Below are 27,004 nucleotides of genomic sequence, written 5' to 3'. Positions count from 1 at the left end.
TGTATTAATACTATTCTCCAATAATTGGATTGTTCAATGAAATTTGATGAAAGTTTCAGATTCACAAAACTGGGAATTCTTCAATAAACTCTTCCTTTTTTTTATTTCAAAAATATACTTTATTCATAAAATTATTTGGATCTCTTTACAATTGGTCATGTCATTCTTGTGCACACATTACATTGCTTTACATACAGACATCAAAATTTATTTTTCCCATATACAAGTCTGTACATTGACTATCCAGCTCTTCTGCTGAAGCGTCAGCAGAGCCCAAATGACTGCGTGGGCCCCCTGTTCTTCTTTAGGCAGGCAGATGTTACACGGTGGTCTTTCCCCACCGCGACTTGCCGGCAGCTGCCCCAATCTTCAGCACGTCCCTCAGCTGAAGTCCTGGACCTTGGAATGTGCCAGTCTGCAACACTCAGTCGGGATCAACTCCTTCAGCTGGAAGATCAGCAGGTTTCGGACCGCCCAGAGAGCGTCCTTCACCGAGTTGACGATCCTCCAGGCACAGCTGATGTTCGTCTCGGTGTGCGTCCCAGGGAACAGGCCGTAGAGCACTGAGTCCCGCGTCACGGCGCTGCTCGGGACGAACCTCGACAAACACCACTGCATTCCTCTCCAGGCTTCTTCTTCGTAGGCACATTCCAGAAGGAGGTGTGTGACAGTCTCGTCCCCCCCGCAGCCGCTTCGAGGGCAGCGTGCAGTGCGGCTGAGAGTCCGGGCGTGCATAAAGGATCTCACAGGCAGAGCCCTTCTCACCACCAGCCAAGCCATGTCTTGGTGCTTGTTAGAAAGTTCTGGCGATGAGGCATTCTGCCAAATGGCTTTGACAGTCTGCCCAGGGAACCGCTCGATAGGATCCGCCCTCTCCTTTTCCCAAAGGATCTCAAGGACACTATGTGCTGACCACTTCCTGATGGACTTGTGGTCAAAGGTGTTTTTCTTCATAAATTTCTCCACGAAGGACAAGTGATACGGCACGGTCCAACTACTTGGAGCGTTCCGCGGCAGCGAGGCCAGGCCCATCCTTCGCAACACCGGGGACAGTTGAACCTCAGTACGTAGTGACACTTGGTGTTTGCGTACCGGGGATCCACGCACAGCTTGATGCAGTCACACAGGGTGAGGGTGGCATTGGGTGTATTTTTTCCCCTGTTGCCCAGATCTTTGTACAGCGAGGTCCTTCAGACCCGGTCCATCTTTGACCTCCATATAGACATCCTAATCTTCAGATGTGAATGAATGTGAAAGTGGAAGCCACAACTGTCACAGTTCGGCCTCCTGTTTCAACAGCCTCTTTCCAACGTGTTTGTGAGGCTGGCTACACTGGAGATGGGAGGACCTGTACAGGTAACTAGTAGTGTGCATGTGTAATGAAATAATAGCCCAATTCTCATATTCTACTTCAGATTTCCTTTATAACTCCAGGGCATTTAAAGGTTCTGTCAGACTGAAATGCAAATCAAAAGTGTGTGATTGGTCCACATGACATACTGTTTGCAATGGGAGTAACTGAGACACTGTGGAAGTAATTAGAGATAATTATAAAATGTTGGAAGAGCTCTGTTTAAATGTTGCAGTGTGTTCGACTACATCATAAGAGAAACCAGATAGAAAATGTAAATTTTGGCTGGATCAGGAAGCTGGAAAGCTAACGTTTAACACTTCAAACTATTCCCCAAGATCAAAGTTGTGAAATAAATTGAATAGTATGGCTATCACTGTTTGAATAATATCCCAGAACATCTTACACCTTCGTATTCCAGAATACCCTTTGAAGTATTTCTCTAAAGGTCAGGTGATTCAATGCTAGCTCTGTATCTGTAACAGTAGAAAGTTCAATACTCATAAAGCTGAGGATCTTCCAATGAATTCTTCCTTCCTTCCTAACCCTCAGATGTGAACGAATGTGAAAATGGAAACCACGACTGTCACAGCTCGGCCTCCTGTTTCAACAGCCCCGGCTCTTTCCAATGTGTGTGTGAGGCTGGTTACTCTGGAGATGGGAGGAACTGTACAGGTAACTGGCAATTAATCTTCTTGACCTTAAATCATTCCATTTCCATTTTTATTCTTCATGTGACCCTTATATTGTCACAAGGGAAGGGGTCTCTGGGAACCTGTTCCAGCTTGCAATGGAGATCATTTCAGAGATTCCTGCTTTATGGTACATAATTTTAACTGCCTGAACTAACTGGATTACAGTGATGAACCATTTTACAGTGATCTTTAAAGAATGTTCAATCAAAACAACGCTTATCGAATACCTGAGATGAGCATGATGTGTCAAGAGCTTTTCTAGTTCCAAATCAGAACATTTCACTTCAAGCTGATGTGGTGAAACAGAGCAATAAATTCAAATAAATTTGAATCTTTTATTGTTTTTCAAAGATGAAAAAAGAACTGGCCAAGAGTCCATAAATCTACAGTATCCTCTCTGTGTCATGTTATCATCTACTGTCCTCCTATTGCTACTTACCCCAACTCAGTTACAATTCAAGGCCTGGTAATGGTTCTGTCATTGTGGGACAGTTTTGACGGTGAGTGATATCAGGCTGGTGTCACGTGGAGCCATTAGGACAGACACCAATTCAGCTGTCACACACCCATCCCGTGTAAACTAACCCATAGAATCTCTACAGTGTGGAAGCAGGCCATTCGATCCATCAATTCCACACTGAGTCGCCGAAGAGCATGCCATGCAGATTCACCCCCCTGCCCTATTCCTGTAACCCTGCATTTCCCATGGTTAATCCACCTTACCTGCACATCTTTGGACTGTGGGAAGAAGCCCACACAGACACACAGGGAGAACATGCAAACTCGACACAGTCACCCAGCAGTGGAAATGAACCCACGTCCCTGAGGCAGCAGTGCTAGCCATTAAGCCACCGGATTACCATGTGCTCACCATGGCGAGAAATGGACTTTCTGTGATGTTATCACTCCCTAGTTCAGAATCTCTGTCGAACATTGTAAGATTTACAGCGATCAGCAAATTGCACAGACCAGCGAAGGAAATTGGTGAAATATCCTGGAATAGAAAAAGTCAAAAAATTGTGTACTTTGGAATATTTTTTGAATGGATTGTATGCAAATGGCTAGTTCGCCCTGTATTCAGTGTGATCCAATCTTGCTAAACAGTCTGCTACGAGGAACCATGTCAAACACTTTACTGAAGTCCATATAGATCATATTCACCAATCTGTCCTCATCAGTCTTTGTTACCTCTTCAAAAACTCAATCAAGTTTGTGAGGACATGATTTCTCACGCACAAAGCCATGTTGACGATCCCTAATCAGTCCTTTCCTTTCCAAATACATGTAAATCCTGTCCTTGAGGAATCTCTCCAACAATTTGTCCACCACTGATGTCAGGTTCAATGTCAGTAGTTCCCTAGCTTTTCCTTACCACTTTTCTTAAATAGTGGAACTACGTTAGCCAACCTCCAGTCTTCTGGCACCACACCTGTGACTACATTGCTTAGGCCAGTTTTGGAATATTGCGTGCAATTCTGGTCTCCCTCCTATAGGTAGAATGTTGTGAAACTTGAAAGGGTTCAGAAAAGATTTGCAAAGAATTTGCCAGGGTTAGAGGATTTGAGCTACAGGGAGAGGCTGAATAGGCTGGGGCTGCTTTCCCTGGAGTGTCAGAGGCTGAGGGGTGACCTTATTGAGGTTTATAAAATCATGAGGGGCATGGATAGGATAAATAGACAAGGTCTCTTCCCCGGAGTGGAAGAGTTCAGAACTAGAGGGCATAGGTTTAGGGTGAGGGGGAAAGATTTAAAAGGGTTTTAAGGTGCAATGTTTTCATGCAGAGGGTGGTACGTGTATGGAATGAGCTGCCAGAGGAAGTGGTGGAGGCTGGTACACTTGCACCATTTAAAAGGCATCTGGATGTGTATATGAATAGGAAGGCTTTAGATGGATATGGGCCAAATGCTGGCGAATGGGACTAGATTAATTTAGGATATCTGGTCACATTTATTTCCATCTGCAGTTATCGACGTGTGCCTGAGCAATCCGTGTGGAGCCAATGCCTCCTGTATCCAGCAGGATGGAAGCTTCAGATGCTCATGTGGGACTGGCTACACCTGGAATGGATCTGTCTGTGCAGGTGTGTGATGGGGATCAGTGAACCCAGTGGGGAATGAACTGAACACACTGCTTCCATAGCAGACTGGAGACTGTGTCACATTCCAGACCAGACTGGAGTGCGTGTGATCAAGTTATTTGGTATACTTGCCTTTATTGGTCAGTGCATTGAGTATCGGAGTTGGGAGGTCATGCTGCAGCTATGTAGGGCATTGGTTTGGAGTACTGCATGCAGTTTTGCTCCACCTCTTCAAGGAAGGATGTTTGAAACTTGAAAGGGTTCAGTAAAGATTTACAAGGACGTTGCTAGGGTTGGAAGGCTTGCACTGTAGGCTGGAGCTATCTTCGCCAGAGCATCTGAGCCTGAGGAGTGACCTTATAACGGTTTATAAAATTGTAAGAGGCAGGGATAAGATAAATCGGCCAGGTCTTTTCCCTGGGCTGGGTGAGTCTAGACTTAGAGGACGTCGGATTAGGGTGAGTGTGGAAGGATTTAAGGGAATCTAAGGGTGGTGCATGTATGCAATGAGCTGCAGAGGAGGTGGTGGAGACTGGTATGATTACAATATTTAAAAGGCATTAATGGGTATGTGAATAGGAAGGACTTAGAGGGATATGGGCCAAGTGCTGACAAATTGAACTGGAATTATGTAGACGAGTTGGACTAAAGGTCTGTTTCTGTGTTTTACATCTCTATGAACCTATCTAACTTAATCCTGAGAGTGTGGACAATTGAAAGATGCTTTCATCTGTCAAAGAATTTTTTTAGTCATTAGAGATCCCACCATTAGAGCACAGGGAAAGAAAAACTGCTCTCAAGTGTCACAAAGCGAGTCCCTTTTCTTTTTCTAAAAGCTGTTTCTTGGCTCAAGGAGACTCTGTCATTGATTTTTTCAGAGGGGTAATAAACCAGGCCGGGCTCCAATCAGATTGATCTGGTACAGAGATGAAAAGGATTTTGAGAGGCCTTTGTAAACAGATGAGACTTCAGGCCAAAGTGGTCATGTTTTAGAAGTGACCTGTATAATGAAAGTGGAGTGGTCTGCTCTCTCTCTGAGCTGAGCAGTTTAGTTCAGTCTTGAACTGGTGAGGAGTTCAACAGTGAGATGTGTGGAAACTCTCTCTCTCTCTCTCTTTCTGGCCGTACATCTTTAACCTGTAAGCATGTGTTCCATTTATACTGGGTTTTAAAGGGAGTTTGCTTATTGGGACTGTTGGGTATATTTGGAACAGCGTAATTAAGTCTAGTTTGAATTCTGTAGGGGCTCTTTGTTCTATTCTTTGTGTTTAATTGTGTAATTTTGTGAATAAAGTTTTGTCTGTCTTAAAGTCTAGTAGTCAACCTAGCTATCTTACTCCGGGTAATTTTCACTGTACACTTACCGCAACAAATTACATAGTTATGGCCTGTTCAAGAATGTTTTGAGTGAGTTGGCCTAGTTCATAACGCAGGAAAGTTGTCAACATGTACAGAAGCTTTAAGGTTGTCTGTTACATATTAAAGTATCTTCACAGAAGACAAGCCAAGGCTTGGTGTTATGCTGAGAGACATTCCAGATTGAAGAAGAACAACAGATTTGGGGAAAGAAATATTTGCAGAAAGGTCAGCAGAAAGATCAGGGATGGAGTATAGAAAGGAAACAGTGTGGAAAAGATCAGACAGAACGTTGTTCCAGCATAGAGAAAGCAGTACAGCAACAACCCAAACAAGCCTCTAATTATCGCTGGTGAAGAGATGAGATGATGTTGTGTCGAATCTCTCCGCACCATGCAACATTGTTGAATGATCAGTTCTTGAGGTGATGTATGTTGTGACAGTTCAATGATGCCTGCAGGAGGACAGCATCAGGTGAATGTGAAATGTCAGGCATACACTGGGGCTGGATTGGACAAGATTATCAACTTTATCGATGTGTGTAAAGAAGCTCAAAATTGTGTCCGAACATAGAAACCCTCAAAGTTGAGGTTGAGACAACACGTTGGAAATGATATTCCTCCCGAGAGGACAATGGAGCTGGACTCTAAAGCAATGGCAGGAATGAAGATTTGCAAATCCTGATGATGAATGTTTAGTAAAATCTAGTCAGTCCAGATGAAACAAGTGTAAAACCTGGACTCATAATTCCCTCCACTTGCTGGAAGAGATTTGAAGTGTTTTTCAGGCAACTAAGTCATTGATTGCTGACCAGATCTTAGAAGATTACAGAGATGTTGAGAAAGGTCAGAAATGCCATAGTTTGGAATAACTCAGATGGATGAATTGTTGGTTTGCAGAGCAGTGTGATGCCAGCAGTGTGGGTTCAATTCCCATCACTGGTGTGAAGTTATCATGAAGGACTCTCCCACTCAACCTCTTCCCTCACCTGAGGAGTGGTGACCCGCAGGGTAAATCACTACCTGTTGCTTCTCTCTAATGAGAGAGCAGCCCTCTGGCCTAGTAAGACAATGGCAACACAACAACAGTTGGGAATATTATCTTAAAATAGATGAGACTGAGAGACATACTCAGCATCTGCTGAGAGGAATTCAAGCTCTTTTTAGTCCAACTTTAAATACAAAATAAGAAACTGTAAAAGAAGGGAGTAATCAAGAAAATGCACTTGTACAGAATAGATTAGCAGCAGGCAGAGTGCAGGGACCTTAATAATACCATACAATATTGACAGTGCAGCCCATAAAAGGACATGACCTGTGGTTGTCAGAAGAGAGCACTCTGTGAATTTATTGCTCCCTAGTTCAGGATCGTATAAGGTTATTCTCCAATAATTGGGTGGTTCAGGGATGTATGAAAAAAGTTTAATATTTACAAAACTGAGGATCTGCCAGTCATCTTTTCATTTCTTCTGATTCTCAGATGTGAATGAATGTGAAAGTGGAAGCCATGACTGTCACAGCTCGGCCTCCTGTTTCAACAGCCCCGGCTCTTTCCAATGTGTGTGTAAGGCTGGACTTATTGGAGACGGAAGGACTTGTATAGGTAAGTGGCGGTGTAGATGTCCACTCATGTATAAATCAGCTCAATTCTAGCTTTATTCTTGGGATTTTCGTTTTATTTCCTGGGTATTCTGAAGTTCGGTCAGACTGAAATTCCAATCAAATGCATTTTGGTTGGTTGATGTGATACAACTTCTCACGGTGGAACCAACTGAGGCATTGGAAGGAAATAATTAGTGATAACTTTATGAGAGAGTGAGAAGCTATATGTATGAGTACATCAAAAGAAATTCCATTCACAAAATATAAACTTCAGCTGAAACATGTGAGGCTGAGCAGGAAATTCACTAACAACTCGAGCTTTTATACAAGTCCAAAGTTGCAAAGTAAATTCCAATGTGACTACAGCTGTCCAAAGAGAGGTATCTGTCCCTTCACTCCTCCTTGGTCCAGGACCTGTGTAGAATATTTTTCTTCACGTTTCAGGACATTCGCACCTAACTTATGGTATGTGCCAGTAGCAAACTTAAGATCCACAAAGTCACAAGAGATTCCAGTGAGCTCTTCCTTTCTTCTAACCCTCAGATGTGAATGAATGTCAAAGAGGGAGCCATGACTGTCACAGTTCGGCCATCTGTTTCAACACTCCTGGCTCTTTCCTATGTGTGTGTAAGACTGGCTACACTGGAAATGGAAGGACATGTAAAGGTAATCGATAAATAACCTACTCAGCCACAAACTATCACATTTCCATCTTTATTCTTGAAATTTGTATCCACTATATCTGAGAGTCTGTTCCAGCCTCGAATGAGGATCGATCCAAAGACTTTTGGTTTGGGCAACATTTCGAGCAGCAACTAAGTTAGAGGCAGAATCACTTTGTGAATGACTTCATATTGTTCTTTATTAGACTATAGACCAAAATGGAAGTTGATCTCTGCTTTATAACTAAAAAACCAGGAGAGTTTTACAAGTTCGAAAAATCAAGTGGTGCACGTTTTTAGCTGTACAAGGGGGAATGAACTGAATGGACAGCTTCCATATTTGACTGGAGATTCTGTCAAGTGCAGACTGGAAAAGAAAGCTGAGAGTTCACAAAACTAGGCATCCAACAATGATGTCTTCCATTCCTTTAACCCTCAGATGTGAATGAATGTGAAAGTGGCAGCCACGACTGTCACAACTCGGCCTCCTGTTTCAACAGCCCCGGCTCTTTCCAATGTGTGTGTGAGGCTGGTTACACTGGAGATGGGAGGAACTGTACAGGTAATTGGCACTTAAATCTTCATTGTTCCACTCAGTCTATTTCCATCTTTATTCTTTAGGTATTCTTTTTAATTCCTATGGGAGAATGTGAGTACTGCAGCTGATTCCTGATGAAGTGCTTATGCCTGAAACGTTGATTCTCCTGCTCTTCAGATGCTGCCTGACCTGCTGTGTTTTTCCTGCACCACACTCTCGACATTTTTAATTTCTATGTCCAATGTATGGAATAATTTATTGTAATGCAGCTTTAAATGGAAATCATGCCAAGATATTTCTTGATGCAAGCGACATATCTTTTCACAGCTAATTCATTGAATGGATTAAATCAGTGATGGTTATAAAATATTGGGACCAGTGAATGTTTGTGATCATTGACACATGTGTGACTGCTTCAAAACTGACTCCAGGTGCTGAGAGCTGATCTGGAAAATGGAATGCATTAAACAATAAGTTCAAACATAACTCCAATTTTTATACAGGTTCAAGTTGGAATACATACCTCCCAATGGAGCTCAAGCCACTGTTACAAATCCTTCAGAAGGACAATGGAAGGGGTGTGACAGGTTTCTACAGAAACACACTGGGAATTTGCAAAGGGCCAACTCCCTGCTGCCAAACACTCTTTGCAAATGTCTCCAACCTTGAGTTCAGGGGCGTTACACAGGTGGAATTATTGGACAGCATGATGCCTGGTTTATCACTTGGGAATTCCCACTGAAGCTGATCCAATCATTCTCTGCACTCCCCCACCTTCACACACCTAGTCATCCCACTTCTCCTACCTATCCACCTGGTGCACGGGGCCTCTATCCACTTCCCCTGCTCTCACATCCCTTCCGACTTGTTCATCTCATCCACCTACCCATTCATTCACTCTTCCACTAATCAAAAATATCTTAACCTACCGCGCCTTCATTGGAAGATTGGACTTTTAAAGAAAGTACCTGAAGTCAGTAATGCTTGCTGTGAAATGAGGCTGTGCACTCCCCTTCCCTTCCCTGCGCTCTGTATTCTGGGCTGAGATGGATGATCCAATCCTGCCCCTTAACGGGGATTGGAAGGTCCTGGCAGTAGGATCACCATTGACAGCAAATCTCAGCCAAGCAGGAGGAATGACAGTGTCATGGTAATGACACTCATCTTGTCATTCCTAATCTCTAGCTCATGTTCTGGGGATGTCGATTTAAATCCCACCATGGCAGCCGGTGAAATTTCAAGTTAATATGAAACTGGAGTTAAAAGGCTAGCCTAAACCATCCCTGCATTGATGTAGAAACCGGCAAATACCATGAATGAATAAAAGCTAAACTGTGTCCAGAAACTTAACATACTGCCCTAAAACTGGGCACCTTGACTCAGCCACAACTAAACTCTGCACTTTGTTGAATTCTCAAGCTTCATGGGACAGTGAGTGAGACCAGGTTGGAATTTCGCAGCAGCCACTTTGACAGAGAAATGTTCACAAGAACAAGAGAGTTTAAAAGAACAGGCTGTCAAATGAGGAGGTGGTCACTGTTGGAAATGGACATTGTGTGGGTTTAACCCTCCCAGGTCTGGGAGCTCTGCACTGAATTGGAGGCTCTCCAGTGATCAGCAAACTCCACATTGGAGAGAGCAGCATGGAACTGGTAAAACAGCTTGAGGACGTAAACATGGCAGTTACACATTTTTGTGATATTATCAGCCACCATGGGATTTAGTCTGAAGCACCCATATTATCCTGTATCTGCAGTAATTGACTGCAGTGTGTCTGAGTAATCCGTGTGGAGCCAATGCCTCCTGTATCCAGCAGGACGGAAGCTTCAGATGCTCCTGTGGGACTGGCTACACCTGGAATGGATCTGTCTGTACAGGTGTGTGATGGGGATCAGTGAACCCAGTGGGGAATGACCTGAACACACTGCTTCCATAGTAGACTGGAGACTGTGTCACATTCCAAACTAGACCTGGGAAGTGGTGGGATCAGGTTATATATTGTGGATTTTGCCAAGGTAGTAGAGAAATGAATCAATAATGTTAGCAACAGACTGTGATACTCCTCGCTAGGAGACTTCTACTGCCAATTGCTGTTAGACTAGGCTAAGACAAGGAAAGAGAGTGTCTATAGTTTGATGCACTATCCCCCATTTGATCAGGGCAGGAGGTATTTGCTGGACTCCATTCTGCAGTACCTAAGATACCTAACTTTCACACATTTTGTGGATTAACTTTGTGGATCCAAAAATGAGGTGGAAAGCAGGATGGAAATCATCAGAAGCTGCTGAATTCAACATGGTTGAAGCTGTGATGGCCATGACATATCAGGGAATTCATCAGCCTGTTCTTCATTCCATGACAGCACACAATTCTCTCCGAGGGAAGAGTGAAATGAGAACGTACTGATTTCAGTGTGCCAGCTCACTGAAGGGCAGGTGCATTGTCTGTCTGAAGTGGGTGCTCTGTGGTTTTATACTTTCCTGTTCGGAGATTTCTGTAGATGTTTCTTGTTTAATGTCAAGTAGTTGAAGCTTTCCTCTTGATGTGTATAAAAATCTGAAAGGCCACAAAGCTGTGTAGCTTCCAGTAAACTCTTCCTTCCTTCCTGATTCCAGATGTGAACGAATGTGAAAGTGGAAGCCACGACTGTCACAGCTCGGCCTCCTGTTTCAACAGCCCCGGCTCTTTCCAATGTGCGTGTGAGGCTGGTTACACTGGAGATGGGAGGAACTGTACAGGTAAATGGTACTGAAGCATCCTGGAGAATAAAGCATTCTGTTTCTCTATTCAATCTTGCGATATTCTTTTTTTTCTTAATCCCTCATAATTGGGAACTCTGTTCCAGCCTGAAACCTTTTGGTCTATGCAATGTCATTATCAGTTACTGGGAAAGTATCCTGGAAAGTCTAGTCACATTGTTTACCTTGTCCATTGCTGAATAAATTAACTAATTGCTGGTTTTGAAGTTGAGCAGGTATCCACAGCCCTCAGGTCTATTCTTCGTCTAATCCTGAAATATTCATTTTTTTTACAAGAATCATGTGATTCAAGCTTAAATCTCTGTATGTGCAAAGAGTTTAAGGTGCATAACACTGGGGACCCACCAATGATCTCATCCTTTTTTCTAAACTCTGGATCTAAATGAAAGTGAAAGTGAAAGCCACAACTGTCACAGCTTGGCCTCCCGTTTCAACAGCCCCGGCTCTTTCCAATGTGTGTGTGAGGGGCTGGCTACACTGGAGATGGGAGGAACTGTACAGGTCGCTGAAAGTGTTGATCATAAATTATCGCTTTTCCATCTTTATTCTCCAGGTGTTCCTTGTAATTTGTAATCACATTCCCTAAGAATCAGTCTCCAGCCTGGAATTAGGATCATTTCAGAGCCTCTAAGTTTATCTGAAATACTGTTATCTGACTCATTCAATTGAATGACAGGGAGGGCACGTTGTATAGTGACCATTAAATAATGTTGGACAGTCAGAATGTTTGTCAAAGCCCTGAGATAAGTGTGAATGTGTCAAAAGTGATTCTTGATACAAATCATAAGCTCTTCCCACATGCTGAAGTGTCAAATTTGAGAGATAAATTCATGTAAAATTCCAATGGTTATGTATGTCAAAGAAGAAAAGGAAATGGTCCGGTGTATGTAACTCCACCGTCCTATGGCTTTCCAGTTGCCTTACACAGTTCCTCTTGAAGTTGTACTGAGTTAATATTGCAACCTCAGTAGAACATCAAATTCCTCATTCTCGATGGGATAGGTTCAAAAGAGAGTGACTTTATGTGCAGCTATTAGAATAGAGTCCAATCCTGCAGTCACACAGCCCTCTAATGTAAATGAAAGGTGTTCCATGTGGTTAGAAATAAGCATTTTGAGTTATTCTCGCTCCTTGTCCAGAATCTCTATAGAAATTTCTCACTTTTCCACTGATCACCAAACTCATGAGCATAAAGAAGGAAACTTCGGAAAGATGCTGGGACTGGAAACTGCAAAAATGACATATTTTAGAATCAATAACTGTGTCTAAACCTCCCACATTAATTTCTTTCTGCAGTGATTGACGTGTGCCTGAGCAATCCGTGTGGAGCCAATGCCTCCTGTATCCAGCAGGATGGAAGCTTCAGATGCTCCTGTGGGACTGGCTACACCTGGAATGGATCTGTCTGTACAGGTGTGTGATGGGGATCAGTGAACCCAGTGGGGAATGAACTGAACACATTGCTTCCATAGCAGACTGGAGACTGTGTCACATTCCAAACCAGACTGGGGGAAACAAAGATCAGGAAGTGTGTTCAGAGGTTTGCTTTGGCAATGACAAATTATTGATAAGTTTAGCAATAGGCACTGAATCCAATAACAATGAAACAGTCCATTGACAATTATTAAGGTTATGGCAAGGAACATGACTCTGTGTGAGGTGCTGAATGTGGTTCACACATTGTTGGACTGTACCCAGCATAGACTCCGAATGAGCAGGGACCATTTACTTACCTCTGTTTCCCAGTTCTCAGGAATTCTGGATTCCTCATAAATGGGGCTGAGTTAATTGAAGAATAAATGAAGTGTAGAATGGGATGAATGATATCAGTGTGACAGATACAAGACTCTCTGTGCCTTGCTGGATATATTGCCATCACAGCCCTTTCAGACTGTAATCAGCCTGCATCTCATTGCATTTCTATTACTCTCTAGTAGTAATTTAAAGTGCATCCTGCAAAAATGCAGTGATTCTCAGGAGAGGATGCTCTGTGATTTTGGTTCTTTATTAATATTATTCTCTAATAGAAGCTTCAAGACAATATGAAGAGAGTTGAATATTGACAAAGCGATGGATTCTCTGATGAACTCTTTCTTTCTTCTAATCTCACAGATGTGAATGAGTGTGAAAGTGGAAGCCACGACTGTCACAGCTCGGCCTCCTGTTTCAACAGCCCTGGCTCTTTCCAATGTGTGTGTGAGGCTGGCTACACTGGAGATGGGTGGAATTGTACAGGTAACTGATCATGAACCTTCCCACTTACATCTTTATTCTTCAAATGTTCCTTGTAATTTGTATCCACACTGTGTGGGAGTCTGTTCCAGCCTGGATGGAGATCATTTCAGAGCCTCTTGGATTACCAGCTTTTAACTATCTGAACCAACTGGATCTGATCCATTTTACAGTGATCATTGAACAACGTGCGACACTCAGGATGCTGGTCAAATCTATGAGATAAGTGTAAGGTGTAAAAGTGATTCTGGGTGCATATTAGAACCTTTTTCCGGAATCTGAAGTGGTGAAGCAGAGAAATAAATTCATGTAAAACTCAAAACATTATTGTATATCAAAGTTGGAAATCCAAAATGTTCCAAAGTACATAAACCTCCTGTCCTCTCTGTGTACTGTTGACTCGCACTGTCCATCCAGTTGTTATTTCTCTGACTCAGTTACAAATTCAGTCCCAGCACCTCATCAAATTCTTTACTCATCATGGTACAGCTTTGACAGTGAATGGCATCAGGCTGGTATTACATGGGGCCATTATTTCAGTGTTGAATTCGGCTCTCTCACAACCCTCATGTAAGTGAAATGTGTTTACCGTGGCTGGAAATGGGCATTTGTAATGTTATCACTCCCTAGTCCGGGGTCTCTGTACAACACTGCAGGCTTTCCAGTGATAAGCAATTCACTGAGAGAAATGGGTGAAATATCTCAGGGTCGGAAACAGCAAAAATGACATAATTTTGAATATTTTCAATCTGCCCTGTGAATGTGTGTAAGCCCCATGTTCATGACCATCCAGAGTTATTGATATATCTGAGCAAACTGTGTGGAACCAATTTGACGTTTTACATCCCCTTATTCCTGAATATCTGTAGAACGTTTCAATCTGAGAGTTTTGTGTTTCAAGTCTAAATCTGGGTCTGTATATTACTTAAACATTGTGAATTCGCAAATTGGTGATCCTGCAGTGAATTTTTCCTTCCTTCCTGATTCCAGATGTGAATGAATGTGAAAGTGGAAGCCACGACTGTCACAGCTCGGCCTCCTGTTTCAACAGCCCCGGCTCTTTCCAATGTGTGTGTGAGGCTGGTTACACTGGAGATGGGAGGAACTGTACAGGTAACTAAAAGTGATTCTTCTCAGTCATAAATCATCGCTTTTCCATTTTTATTCTCCAGGTGTTCCCTGAAATTTGTCATGAAATTCTCTGGGAATCAGTTTCTGGCTGGAACTGGGATCATTTCAGAACCTCTAAGTTTATCTGCAATGCTTTTGTCTGCCTGTTCCAGCTCAATGACAGTGAGAATACATTTTACAGTGATTGTTAAAGAATGTTTGACAGTCAGGATTTTTGTCAAATCCCTGAGATATGTGTGAATTTGTCAGAAGTGATTTTGGATACAAATCAGAAACCTTTCCCACATGGTGGAGTGTCAAAGTGGAATGATGAACTCATTTAAAATTCATATCTTTATGTATATCAAAGCTGGAAAGGAAATGGCCCAGTGTAAGTAAATTTATCATCCTATCGTTTTCCAGTTGCCCCTCATAGTCCCTCCTGAAGTTGTGCTTAGATACTATTGCACCTCAATCGACCATCAAATTCCTCATTCTCGATGAGACAGGTTCAACAGAGAGTGACTTTAGGTGAAGATATTAGAGTATAGACCAATTCTGCAGTCGCACAACCCTCTCATGTAAATGAAATGTGAGTACTATGGTTAGAAATGAGCATTCTGAGTTTCCTTACTCCATTGTCCAGAATCACTGTAGAAAATTCTCACTTTTCCAGTGATCACCAAACTCATGGGCGCAAAGAAGGAAACTTCGGAAAGATGCTGGGACTGGAAACTGCAAGGGTGACATATTTTAGAATCTATAACTATATCTAAACCTCCCTTATTAATTTCTTTCTGCAGTTATCGACGTGTGCCTGAGCAATCCGTGTGGAGCCAATGCCTCCTGTATCCAGCAGGACGGAAGCTTCAGATGCTCCTGTGGGACTGGCTACACCTGGAATGGATCTGTCTGTACAGGTGTGTGATGGGGATCAGTGAACCCAGTGGGGAATGAACTGAACACATTGCTTCCATAGCAAACTGCAGACTGTGTCACATTCCAAACCAGACTGGGGGAAACAAAGATCAGGAAGTGTGTTCTGAGGTTTGCTTTGGCAATGACAAATTATTGATAAGTTTAGCAATAGGCACTGAATCCAATAACAATGAAACAGTCCATTGACAATTATTAAGGTTATGGCAAGGAACGTGACTATGTGTGAGGTGCTGAATGTGGTTCACACATTGTTGGACTGTACCCAGCATAGACTCCGAATGAGCGGGGAGCATTTACTTACCTCTGTTTCCCAGTTCTCAGGAATTCTGGATTCCTCATAAATGGGGCTGAGTTAATTGAAGAATAAATGAAGTGTAGAATGGGATGAATGATATCAGTGTGACAGATACAAGACTCTCTGTGCCTTGCTGGATATATTGCCATCACAGCCCTTTCAGACTGTAATCAGCCTGCATCTCATTGCATTTCTATTACTCTCTAGTAGTAATTTAAAGTGCATCCTGCAAAAATGCAGTGATTCTCAGGAGAGGGTGCTCTGTGATTTTGGTTCTTTATTAATATTATTCTCTAATAGAAGCTTCAAGACAATATGAAGAGAGTTGAATATTGACAAAGCGATGGATTCTCTGATGAACTCTTTCTTTCTTCTAATCTCACAGATGTGAATGAGTGTGAAAGTGGAAGCCACGACTGTCACAGCTCGGCCTCCTGTTTCAACAGCCCCGGCTCTTTCCAATGTGTGTGTGAGGCTGGCTACACTGGAGATGGGTGGAATTGTACAGGTAACTGATCATGAACCTTCCCACTTACATCTTTATTCTTCAAATGTTCCTTGTAATTTGTATCCACACTGTGTGGGAGTCTGTTCCAGCCTGGATGGAGATCATTTCAGAGCCTCTTGGATTACCAGCTTTTAACTATCTGAACCAACTGGATCTGATCCATTTTACAGTGATCATTGAACAACGTGCGACACTCAGGATGCTGGTCAAATCTATGAGATAAGTGTAAGGTGTAAAAGTGATTCTGGGTGCATATTAGAACCTTTTTCCGGAATCTGAAGTGGTGAAGCAGAGAAATAAATTCATGTAAAACTCAAAACATTATTGTATATCAAAGTTGGAAATCCAAAATGTTCCAAAGTACATAAACCTCCTGTCCTCTCTGTGTACTGTTGACTCGCAGTGTCCATCCAGTTGTTATTTCTCTGACTCAGTTACAAATTCAGTCCCAGCACCTCATCAAATTCTTTACTCATCATGGTACAGCTTTGACAGTGAGTGGCATCAGGCTGGTATTACATGGGGCCATTATTTCAGTGTTGAATTCGGCTCTCTCACAACCCTCATGTAAGTGAAATGTGTTTACCGTGGCTGGAAATGGGCATTTGTAATGTTATCACTCCCTAGTCCGGGGTCTCTGTACAACACTGCAGGCTTTCCAGTGATAAGCAATTCACTGAGAGAAATGGGTGAAATATCTCAGGGTCGGAAACAGCAAAAATGACATAATTTTGAATATTTTCAATCTGCCCTGTGAATGTGTGTAAGCCCCATGTTCATGACCATCCAGAGTTATTGATATATCTGAGCAAACTGTGTGGAACCAATTTGACGTTTTACATCCCCTTATTCCTGAATATCTGTAGAACGTTTCAATCTGAGAGTTTTGTGTTTCAAGTCTAAATCTGGGTCTGTATATTACTTAAACATTGTGAATTCGCAAATTGGTGATCCTGCAGTGAATTTTTCCTTCCTTCCTGATTCCAGATGTGAATGAATGTGAAAGTGGAAGCCACGACTGTCACAGCTCGGCCTCCTGTTTCAACAGCCCCGGCTCTTTCCAATGTGTGTGTGAGGCTGGTTACACTGGAGATGGGAGGAACTGTACAGGTAACTAAAAGTGATTCTTCTCAGTCATAAATCATCACTTTTCCATTTTTATTCTCCAGGTGTTCCCTGAAATTTGTCATGAAATTCTCTGGGAATCAGTTTCTGGCTGGAACTGGGATCATTTCGGAACCTCTAAGTTTATCTGCAATGCTTTTGTCTGCCTGTTCCAGCTCAATGACAGTGAGAATACATTTTACGACAGTGAGAATACATTTTACAGTGATTGTTAAAGAATGTTTGACAGTCAGGATTTTTGTCAAATCCCTGAGATATGTGTGAATTTGTCAGAAGTGATTTTGGATACAAATCAGAAACCTTTCCCACATGGTGGAGTGTCAAAGTGGAATGATGAACTCATTTAAAATTCATATCTTTATGTATATCAAAGCTGGAAAGGAAATGGCCCAGTGTAAGTAAATTTATCATCCTATCGTTTTCCAGTTGCCCCTCATAGTCCCTCCTGAAGTTGTGCTTAGATACTATTGCACCTCAATCGACCATCAAATTCCTCATTCTCGATGGGACAGGTTCAACAGAGAGTGACTTTAGGTGAAGATATTAGAGTATAGTCCAATTCTGCAGTCGCACAACCCTCTCATGTAAATGAAATGTGAGTGCTATGGTTAGAAATGAGCATTCTGAGTTTCCTTACTCCATTGTCCAGAATCACTGTAGAAAATTCTCACTTTTCCAGTGATCACCAAACTCATGGGCGCAAAGAAGGAAACTTCGGAAAGATGCTGGGACTGGAAACTGCAAGGGTGACATATTTTAGAATCTATAACTATATCTAAACCTCCCTTATTAATTTCTTTTTGCAGTTATCGACGTGTGCCTGAGCAATCCGTGTGGAGCCAATGCCTCCTGTATCCAGCAGGACGGAAGCTTCAGATGCTCCTGTGGGACTGGCTCCACCTGGAATGGATCTGTCTGTACAGGTGTGTGATGGGGATCAGTGAACCCAGTGGGGAATGAACTGAACTGAATAGCAGAATGGAGACTGTGTCACGTTCCAAAAGACCTGGGAAGTGATAGGATCAGGCTATATATTGTGGAGTTTGCAATGTTGGTCAAGAAGTGAATTGGTAATTTTAACAATAAGCTGTGATTCTCCTTGCTAGGAGACTTTTACTGTCACTTGCTGTTAGACTATGCTAAGACAAGTAAAGAGAGTTCCTACAGAGTCAATAGAATATGGCATTGGAAAATGCACAGCGGGTCAGGGAGTATCTGAGGAAGAAGAGAGTCAACATTTTGGGCTTGATCCTTCGATTCTCTTGATCATCAGATGCTGCGTGACCTGCAGTGCTTTTCCTAGTGCCACACTTTATCAACTCTGACTTCTCCAGTTCTCACTATTTCCAAGGTAGTGTCTACAATATGTTGAGCTGACGCATTTGGTCAGGGCATGGGGCATTTGCTAAATTCCTGTCCGAGCAGTGAGGATGTCTAGTTTCGGTGCATGTGCTGGATTAACATTGTGAATCCAAAAATGAAATGGGAAGCAGGATGGATATCATCAGAAAGTGCTGGTTCAAGATGGTTGAGGCCTTGAAGGTCATGACCCATCCGGCTGTTCATCAGCCTGTTCATCATTCCAGAACAGCATACAATTCTCTCCGAGGGAAGAGTGAAATGAGAACGTACTGATTTCAATGTGCCAGCTCACTGAAGCGCCGGTGCATTGTCTGTCTGAAGAGGATACTCTGTGGTTTTACACTTTCCTGTTCAGAAATTTCTGTAGATGTTGTTGTCCAAGTGTTCTGTAGTTCAAGCTTTCCTCTTTATACACGTAAAAATGTTCAGGATCACAAACCTGTGTACCTTCCAGTCAACTCTTCCTTCCTTCCTAACCTCAGATGTGAATGAATGTGAAAATGGAAGCCACGACTGTCACAGCTTGGCCTCCTGTTTCAACAGCCCCGGCTCTTTCCAATGTGTGTGTGAGGCTGGTTACACTGGAGATGGGAGGAACTGTACAGGTAACTGATCATGAACCTTCCCACTTACATGTTTGTTCTTCAGATGTTCTTTGTAATTTGAATCCACACTCTCTAGGAATCTGTTCCAGCCTGGATGGAGATCATTTCAGAGCCTCTTGGATTACAAGCTTTTAACTATTTGAGGAGAAAGTGAGGACTGCAGATGCTGGAGATCAGAGTCAAGAGTGTGGTGCTGGAAAAGTACAGCAGGTCGGTGTGGGTCGATGCCGAGTTGGAGGCTTGGGACTGAGTGGTAATGGTTTGGTAGTGGAGGAGGCCCAGGACCTGCATGTCCTTGATATGGACCTCCTCCACAGTGAAACCATTATCACCTGATGAGGAGGAACGCCTCATATTCTGCCTTGGGACCCTGCAACCACATGGACAAATGTGGATTTCAACAGCTTCCTCATTTCCCCTCCCCTCCCCCACCCCCCCCCACATTATCCTAGTCCCAAGCCTGCAACTCGGCCACACCCTCCAGACCTGTCCATCGCTGCCCCCTCTGACCTTTCACCTTCTCCCTCACCTTAATCCACTGATTGCTTTCCCAGCAACCTATCCGCTCCCATTTATCTTTCAGCCCCGTCCCACAAGCCTCATTCCTGATGTAGTGCTTGTGTCCGAAACGTCGATTCTCCTGCTCCTCGGATGCTGTCTGACCTGCTGTGCTTTTCCAGCACCACACTCTCGACTTTTAACTACCTGAACCAACTGGACTACAGGTCTGATCCGTTTTACAGTGGTCATTGAACAATGCGGGATACTCAGGATGTTGGTCAAATTCGTGAGATAAGTGTGAGGTGTGAAAAGTGATTAGCATACATATTAGCACCTTTTTCCAGATCCTGAAGTGGTGAAACAGGGAGATACATTCATGTAAAACACAAACCCATTATTGTGTATCAAAGTTGGAAATCCAAAATGATCCAATGTAAGTCAACATGTACTGTTGACTTACACTGTTGTTATTTCTCTGACTCAGTTGCAAATTCAGTCCCAGCACCTCATCAAATCATTCACTCATCATGGGACAGCTTTGACAGTGAGTGACATCAGGCTGGTATTACATGGGGCCATTATTTCAGTGTTGAATTCTGCTCTCTCACAACCCTCACGTGTAAGCGAAATGTGTTCACCGTGGCTAGAAATGGACATTCTGTGATGTGATCACTCCCTAGTCCAGGGTCTCTGTACAAAACTGTAGGCTTTCCAGTGATCAGCAATTCCAAAGGGCAGGGAGAGAAATGGATGAAATATCCCAGGGTCGGAAACAGCAAAAATGACGTAATTTTGAATGTTTTTATTCTGCCCTGTGAATGTGTTTAAGCCTCCTCATGTTCATGACCATCCACAGTTATTGATGTGTCCAAGCATTCTGTGTGGAACCAATTTGACGTTTTACGTCCCCTCATTCCTGAATATCTGTAGTAAATTTCTCTCTGAGAGTTTTGTGTTTCAAGTCTAAATCTGGGTCTGTATATTAATCAAACATTGCAGATTCACAAATCCGTGATCCTGAAGTGAACTCTCCCTTCCTTCCTCATCCCCAGATGTGAATGAATGTGAAAGTGGAAGCCACGACTGTCACAGCTGGGCCTCCTGTTTCAACAGCCCCGGCTCTTTCCAATGTGTGTGTAAGACTGGCTACACTGGAGATGGGAGGATTTGTACAGGTAATTAATAATGAACCTTCCCACTTTCACCTTTATTCTTCAGATGTTCCTTGCAATTTATATCCACACTCAGTGGGAATGTGTTCCAACCTGAATGGAGATCACTTCAGAGTCCCTTGGATTATGTGACACACTTCTAACTCTCAACCAACTCGATTAAGGGATAGCTCCTTTTACAGTGGTCATTGAAGAATGTTGGACACTCGGGAAGTTGGTCAAATCCTTGAGATATGTGTGAGGTTTCAAAAGTGATTCTGAAATGGTGAGCCGCAGAGATAAATTCATATAAAACTCAAACCATTATGTGTATCAAAATTAGAAATCCAAAATGATCCAATGTAGGTAAACATCCTCTGTCCGCTCTGCATACTGTTAACTCACATTTTCTTTCCAATTCGTATTTCTCTGACTCAGTTATAAATCCAGCCCTGGTCCTTCATTAAATTGTTCACTCATCATGGGACAGCTTTGACAGTGAGTGACGTCAGGCTGGTATTACATGGGGCCATTATTTCAGTGTTGAATTCTGCTCTCTCACAACCCTCACGTGTGAGCAAACTGTGTTCACCATGGCTAGAAATGGACATTCTTTGATGTTATCACTCCCTAGGGTCTCTGTGCAAAACTGTAGGCTTTCCAGTGATCAGCAATTCCAAAGGGCAGGGGAAGAAATGGATGAAATATCCCAGAGTAGGAAACAGCAAAAATTGCATAATTTTGAATATCTTCAATCTGCCCAGGGAATGTATCTAAATTTCCACCTACAGTTATTGATGTGTCTGAGCAATCTGTGTGGACTCAATTTGCCGTTTCACTCCTCCCTCTTTCCAAACCTCTATAGAAAATGTCTCTCTGAGACTTTTGAGTTTCAAGTGAAATCTGAGCCTGCATATTAATCAAAAATTCAGATTCTCATATCTATGATCTTCGTTTGAACTCTCCCTTCCTTCCTAACCCCAGATATGAATGAATGTGAAAGTGGAGGCCATGACTGTCACAGCTCGGCCTCCTGTTTCAACAGCCAATGTGTGTGTGAGGCTGGTTTCACTGGAGATGGGAGGAACTGCACAGATAACTGATACACCAGAGAGTCATAATCAAAAAATCATATAGTACAGACGCATCGATCCAACTAGTTTATGCCAATCCTAATCCCAAACTAAACTAGTCCCATCTGCCTGCTCCGGGCCAATATCCCTCCAACCCTTCCTAATCGTGCATCGATTGAAATATCTTTTCAACATTGTAATTGTACCCACATCCACCTCTTCATCTTCCTCTTCCATCACCTCAAGTCCATGTATATTTTTTGTTTGATTCCCCAATATCTGAAGGTCCTTTCCAGTCTGGAAATGGAATCAAGTCCAGATCCTCTTCATCAATGTGATGTGACTGATCACAGATGAGATCACCCAAAACATTGGGAGCTCCTCCTTGTTGTTGAATGAGGAGGCTTGTGCGATCCTGACCTTTGTGAAACTGTGTCAGATTGGATACAATACCGAACCTCCTGGTGTGTTGGGATCTTGGGAAACTGAAGGGTCATTCAAGCTAAAACATTAACTCTCACCTCTCTACACAGATGCTGCCAAACCTGCTGAGCTTTTCCAGCAATTTCTATTTTTGTCCAAGATTTTGCGGTGGACCTCTTACGTTTCTGCAAGTTCACAACTGGAAAATAACATGCTCAATCCGTGTTTCTCCAATGTACAAATGGAAGATACAAGATGGTCAATGCCTTGTTAGATGCATTCCCATCACAGACCTTTCAGACTGTTAATCAGGTTCTGAACCAGTTCTAAATCTTATTGCTGTCCAGTTGTCCCACACTGTCCAAACATGAAGCTGCTTATTCTGTTACAATTCCATTCCTTGTCACTCACTGAATTGTCCACTCTAGTTGGGACAGCTTTAACGCCGAGTGACCGTGTGGACTGATATTCGTGGGAGCATTCCCACAACGGTCCAAATCTACTCTGTCACAATTCCCATTGCAAAATTTCAATCACATCATCACAGTCAGAAGAAATCAATTTGTGAGTTCGCCTGTTCCTATCCCAAGATCTCTAGAAAATTATGAACTGTCAATCAATGAGCAAATTGAAGAGGGAAGAAATTTGAAAAAAAAGCAAAGGGAACAAAAACTCACAGTGACAGAGATGTGGATTATTGTTCCACCTGTGATTTTGTCTGAACATCCCACGTGATGAGGCTTCCCTCTGATTCCTTCCAGTATCACAGACCACTGTGACACTTACAATCTAACTAAAGCATGGGAAGTGAATCACAGGGAAATGTGTGGCATTGTCTCGATATAATGTTGACTGGTCGCTTGTGTGGGATGGCGAGGGGTGAATTTACGTACCCTTGTTTTTCCCAATGTGAGGAATCCTGTTTTCCCACATTAACACAGAACCCAGAAAGTGAGATGTGTCACCACTATCTCAGTAGCTGCCGATTTTAAGATGGTTGAAGCCTCAGAGGGTATAGGTATAAATTTAATGGATCTCAAGTGAGTTTACTTAAATTTTTGCATGGATATTTTCAGCTGCAGTGATTGATGTGTGTCTGAGCAATCCGTGTGGAGCCAATGCCTCCTGTATCCAGCAGGACGGAAGCTTCAGATGCTCCTGTGGGACTGGCTACACCTGGAATGGATCTGTCTGTACAGGTGTGTGATGGGGATCAGTGAACCCAGTGGGGAATGAACTGAACAAACTGCTTCCATATCAGACTGGAGATTCCAGACCAGGCTGGGGGGAAGTAATGATCAAGATGTTGCTTTGGCAATGATAAGTTTAGCAATAGACACTGAATCCAATAACAATGAAACAGTCCATTGACAATCATTAAGGCTATGACAAGGAACGCGATTCTGTGTGAGGTGCTGTATGGGATCACACATTGTTGGACTGTACCCAGCATAGACTCAGAATGAGTGAGGGTCATTTTCTTACCTTTGTCTCCTGGTAAACAGGAATTCTAGCTTCCCATCAACAGGCTTGAGGGGAACACAGAATAAATGAGGTTTAAACTTGGGTGGTCATTGTCACTGTGACAGATACCAGATGGTCCATGCCTTGCTGGATACATTCCCACCATAGCCCTTTCAGACTGTTAATCAGCCGGTACATTTTTCCATTTCTACACACCGTTCTCTGTAGCAGTAATGACCTACTGTTTTGAAAGTGCAACCAACAATAGGTAGTGACAGTGTCTGTCAGAAGAGGGCACTCTATCGTTTCAACCCTTCCTCGTCCAAGTTGTATTAATGTTATTGTCCAATAGTCAGATGGTTCAAGGGAGTGTGAACAAAGTTTCAGATTCACAAAGCTGGGATCCTCCAATGAACTCTTTTTTTTTTAAACCCCAGATGTGAATGAATGTGAAAGTGGAAGCCACGACTGTCACAGCTCGGCCTCCTGTTTCAACAGCCCCGGCTCTTTCCAATGTGTGTGTGAGGCTGGTTACACTGGAGATGGGAGGAATTGTACAGGTAACTTGCAATTAATAAAAACTGAAAGAACTGTGGATGCTGTAAATCAGAAATAAAAAGAGAAGTTGCTAGAAACGCTCTGCAGGTCTGGCAGCATATCTGAAGAGCAATCAGAGTAAGCATTTCAGGTCTGGTAACCCTTCCTCAGAAGTGGGGGAAGGGTTCACCGGACCCAAAACGTTAACTCTGATTTCTCTTCACAGATGCTGCCAGACCTGCTGAGCTTTTCCAAATGACAATTAATGTTCATGAACACAAATCTTTACTCTCAGGCATTCTTTGTGATTTGTATCCCCACTCTGTGTGAATCTGTTCCAGTCTGGAATGGGGATCCTTTCAGAGCCTCTTGGTTTATACAACATGGTTTCCACTGTCGGAATCAAGTGAAGAATGGGGAGGATCCCTTTAAAATTAATCATTAAAGAATATTGGACCATCAGGATGTTTGTCAAATAGTTGAGATAAGTGTGAATGCCTCAAAACTGATTCTGGATTAAAAGCTGAGCAATAAATTCAAGTAGATCTCACACTTCATGGCAAGTTAATGTTCTTACATTCTTGGCCAATCACAGAGCTTCCCTCTCATCAGTCAAAGGCAATTGGTGGTGAGTTTCACCTCACCTCAGGCAAAGGCAGACTTGGAGAAGGTGAGTCCTTCATGATGACCTCAGCCAGTGTGGGACTGAACCTGTGCTGCTCGCATCTCTCTGCATTGCAAAACCACCAATCCAGCCAAATGAGCTAATCCTTTAAGGTATGTCACAGTTGGAAGAAGAAATGGTTCAAAGTAGGTACGTCCACTGTGTCCTGTCTGCGTCCAGTTGACTCAATTGTCCATCCTGTCCCTACTGACCCTGACTCAGATTTAAATACAGCAGCTCAGCTATCTCCATGGAATGTTAATTCTTCATGTGATTGTTTTGACGGTCAGTGAGATTGGGTTGGTATTTCAGTAGCTTATTAGGACAGAGTGCAATTCTGCTCTGTGAAAAACCTCCCACTTGGCAAGTGGGTGAAGTCTGGGAGCATGTCTGGAGTTGCTTTAGCACCAGCGAGATAGTTAATAAGTTTAGCATCAGACAATGATTCCATTCCCAATTTGACAATCCATTGATATTTATTGTGGAGGCTAAGATCTGAAATGACTCTCTGTGTGAGGTGTTGTTGTCTCAATCACAGAGTCCCTACAGTGTGAAACAGGCCCTTTGGCCCAACAAGTCCACACCAACCCTTCAAAGAATATCCCACCCAGACCCATTCCCCTACCCTATTACTCTACATTTCCCCTGACTAATGCACCTAAACTACACATCCCTGAACACTATGGACAATTTTGCATGGCCAGTTCACCTAATTCACACATCTTTGGATTGTGGGAGGAAACCGAAGCACCTGGAAGAAACTCACAAGGGAAGAATGTACAAAGTCCGCACAGACAGCCGCCAAAGGCTGGAATCAGACACAGGTCCCTGACGCTGTGAGGCAGCAGTGCTAACTACTGAGCCACCCTGCTGCCAGATATTGCTGGACTGAACCCAGCATGGACTCAGGAGGATTGGAAATTTGCTTAACTCCATTTTCTAGAGCCCAGGAATCCTGGATGTCCATAAATGGGCTTGACTGAAACAGACAAACTGAAGTGTAGAATGGGATGAATGATATCAGTGTGACAGATACTAGACTCTCTGTGCCTTGCTGGATACATTGCCATCACAGCCCTTTCAGACTGTAATCAGCCTGCATCTCATTGCATTTCTCTATGCAATTCTCTCTAGCAGTAATTTGAAAGTGCATCCCACAAAAATGCGTGACAGTGATCCTCAGGAGAGGACACTGTGATTTTGGTTCTTTCTTCACATTATTCTCTAATAGAAGCTCCAAGACAATATGAAGAGAGTTGAATACTGACAAAGCGATGGATTCTCTGATGAACTCTTCCTTTCTTCGAATCTCACAGATGTGAATGAATGTGAAAGTGGAAGCCACAACTGTCACAGCTCGGCCTCCTGTTTCAACAGCCCTGGCTCTTTTCAATGTGTGTGTGAGGCTGGTTACACTGGGGATGGCAGGAACTGTACAGGTAACTGATCATGAACCTTCCCACTTACATCTTTATTCTTCACATGTCCTTTGTAATTTATATCCACATTGTGTGGGAGTCTGTTCCAGCCTGGATGGAGATCATTTTAGAGCCTCTTGGATTACAGGCTTTTAGCGATCTGAACCAACTGGATTACAGGTCTGATCCATTTTACAGTGATCATTGAACAACATGGGACAGTCAGGATGTTGGCCAAATCCTTGAAATAAGTGTGAGATGCAAAAAATAATTCTGGATACATATTAGAACCTTTTTCCAAATCATGAAGTGGTAAAACAGAGATAAATTCATGTAAAACTCAAACCATTTCTGTGTATCAAAATTGGAAATCCAAAATTATTCAATGCAGGTAAACCCCCTCTGTCATCTCTGTGTACTGTTGACTTACACTGTCTATCCTGTTGTTATTTCTCTGACTCAGTTGCAAATCCAGTCTCAGCACCTCATCAAATTGTTCACTCATCATGGGACAGCTTTGACAGTGAGTGACATCAGGCTGGTATTACATCGGACCAT

At 42.9% G+C, this 27,004-nt stretch overlaps 2 long non-coding RNA genes across 3 annotated transcripts in view; both read left to right on the top strand.

The window, feature by feature from the left end:
- Positions 1 to 27,004, top strand: part of LOC148146802 (uncharacterized) — a 69,971-nt gene that overhangs the window by 8,736 nt on the left and 34,231 nt on the right. The gene's annotated exons all lie outside the window — the stretch shown is intronic.
- LOC148146804 (uncharacterized) lies at positions 6,956 to 26,394 on the top strand. Of its 2 annotated transcripts, none has more exons than XR_015760497.1 (4): positions 6,956 to 7,081; positions 7,624 to 7,746; positions 8,182 to 8,304; positions 26,345 to 26,394. It is a non-coding gene; the product is annotated as an uncharacterized LOC148146804 (long non-coding RNA). The 2 variants fall into 2 exon arrangements; XR_015760496.1 differs by lacking the exon at positions 26,345 to 26,394 and adding an exon at positions 10,896 to 10,938.

The sequence above is a fragment of the Chiloscyllium plagiosum genome, unplaced genomic scaffold (assembly GCF_037043375.1).
Source record: "Chiloscyllium plagiosum isolate Xiang-an unplaced genomic scaffold, Cpla_swu_hap1 HiC_scaffold_19, whole genome shotgun sequence".
Taxonomy (NCBI): Eukaryota; Metazoa; Chordata; class Chondrichthyes; order Orectolobiformes; family Hemiscylliidae; genus Chiloscyllium; species Chiloscyllium plagiosum.
The sequence above is the reverse complement of the archived record's forward strand: the minus strand, read 5'-3'. Positions and strand labels throughout refer to the sequence as shown.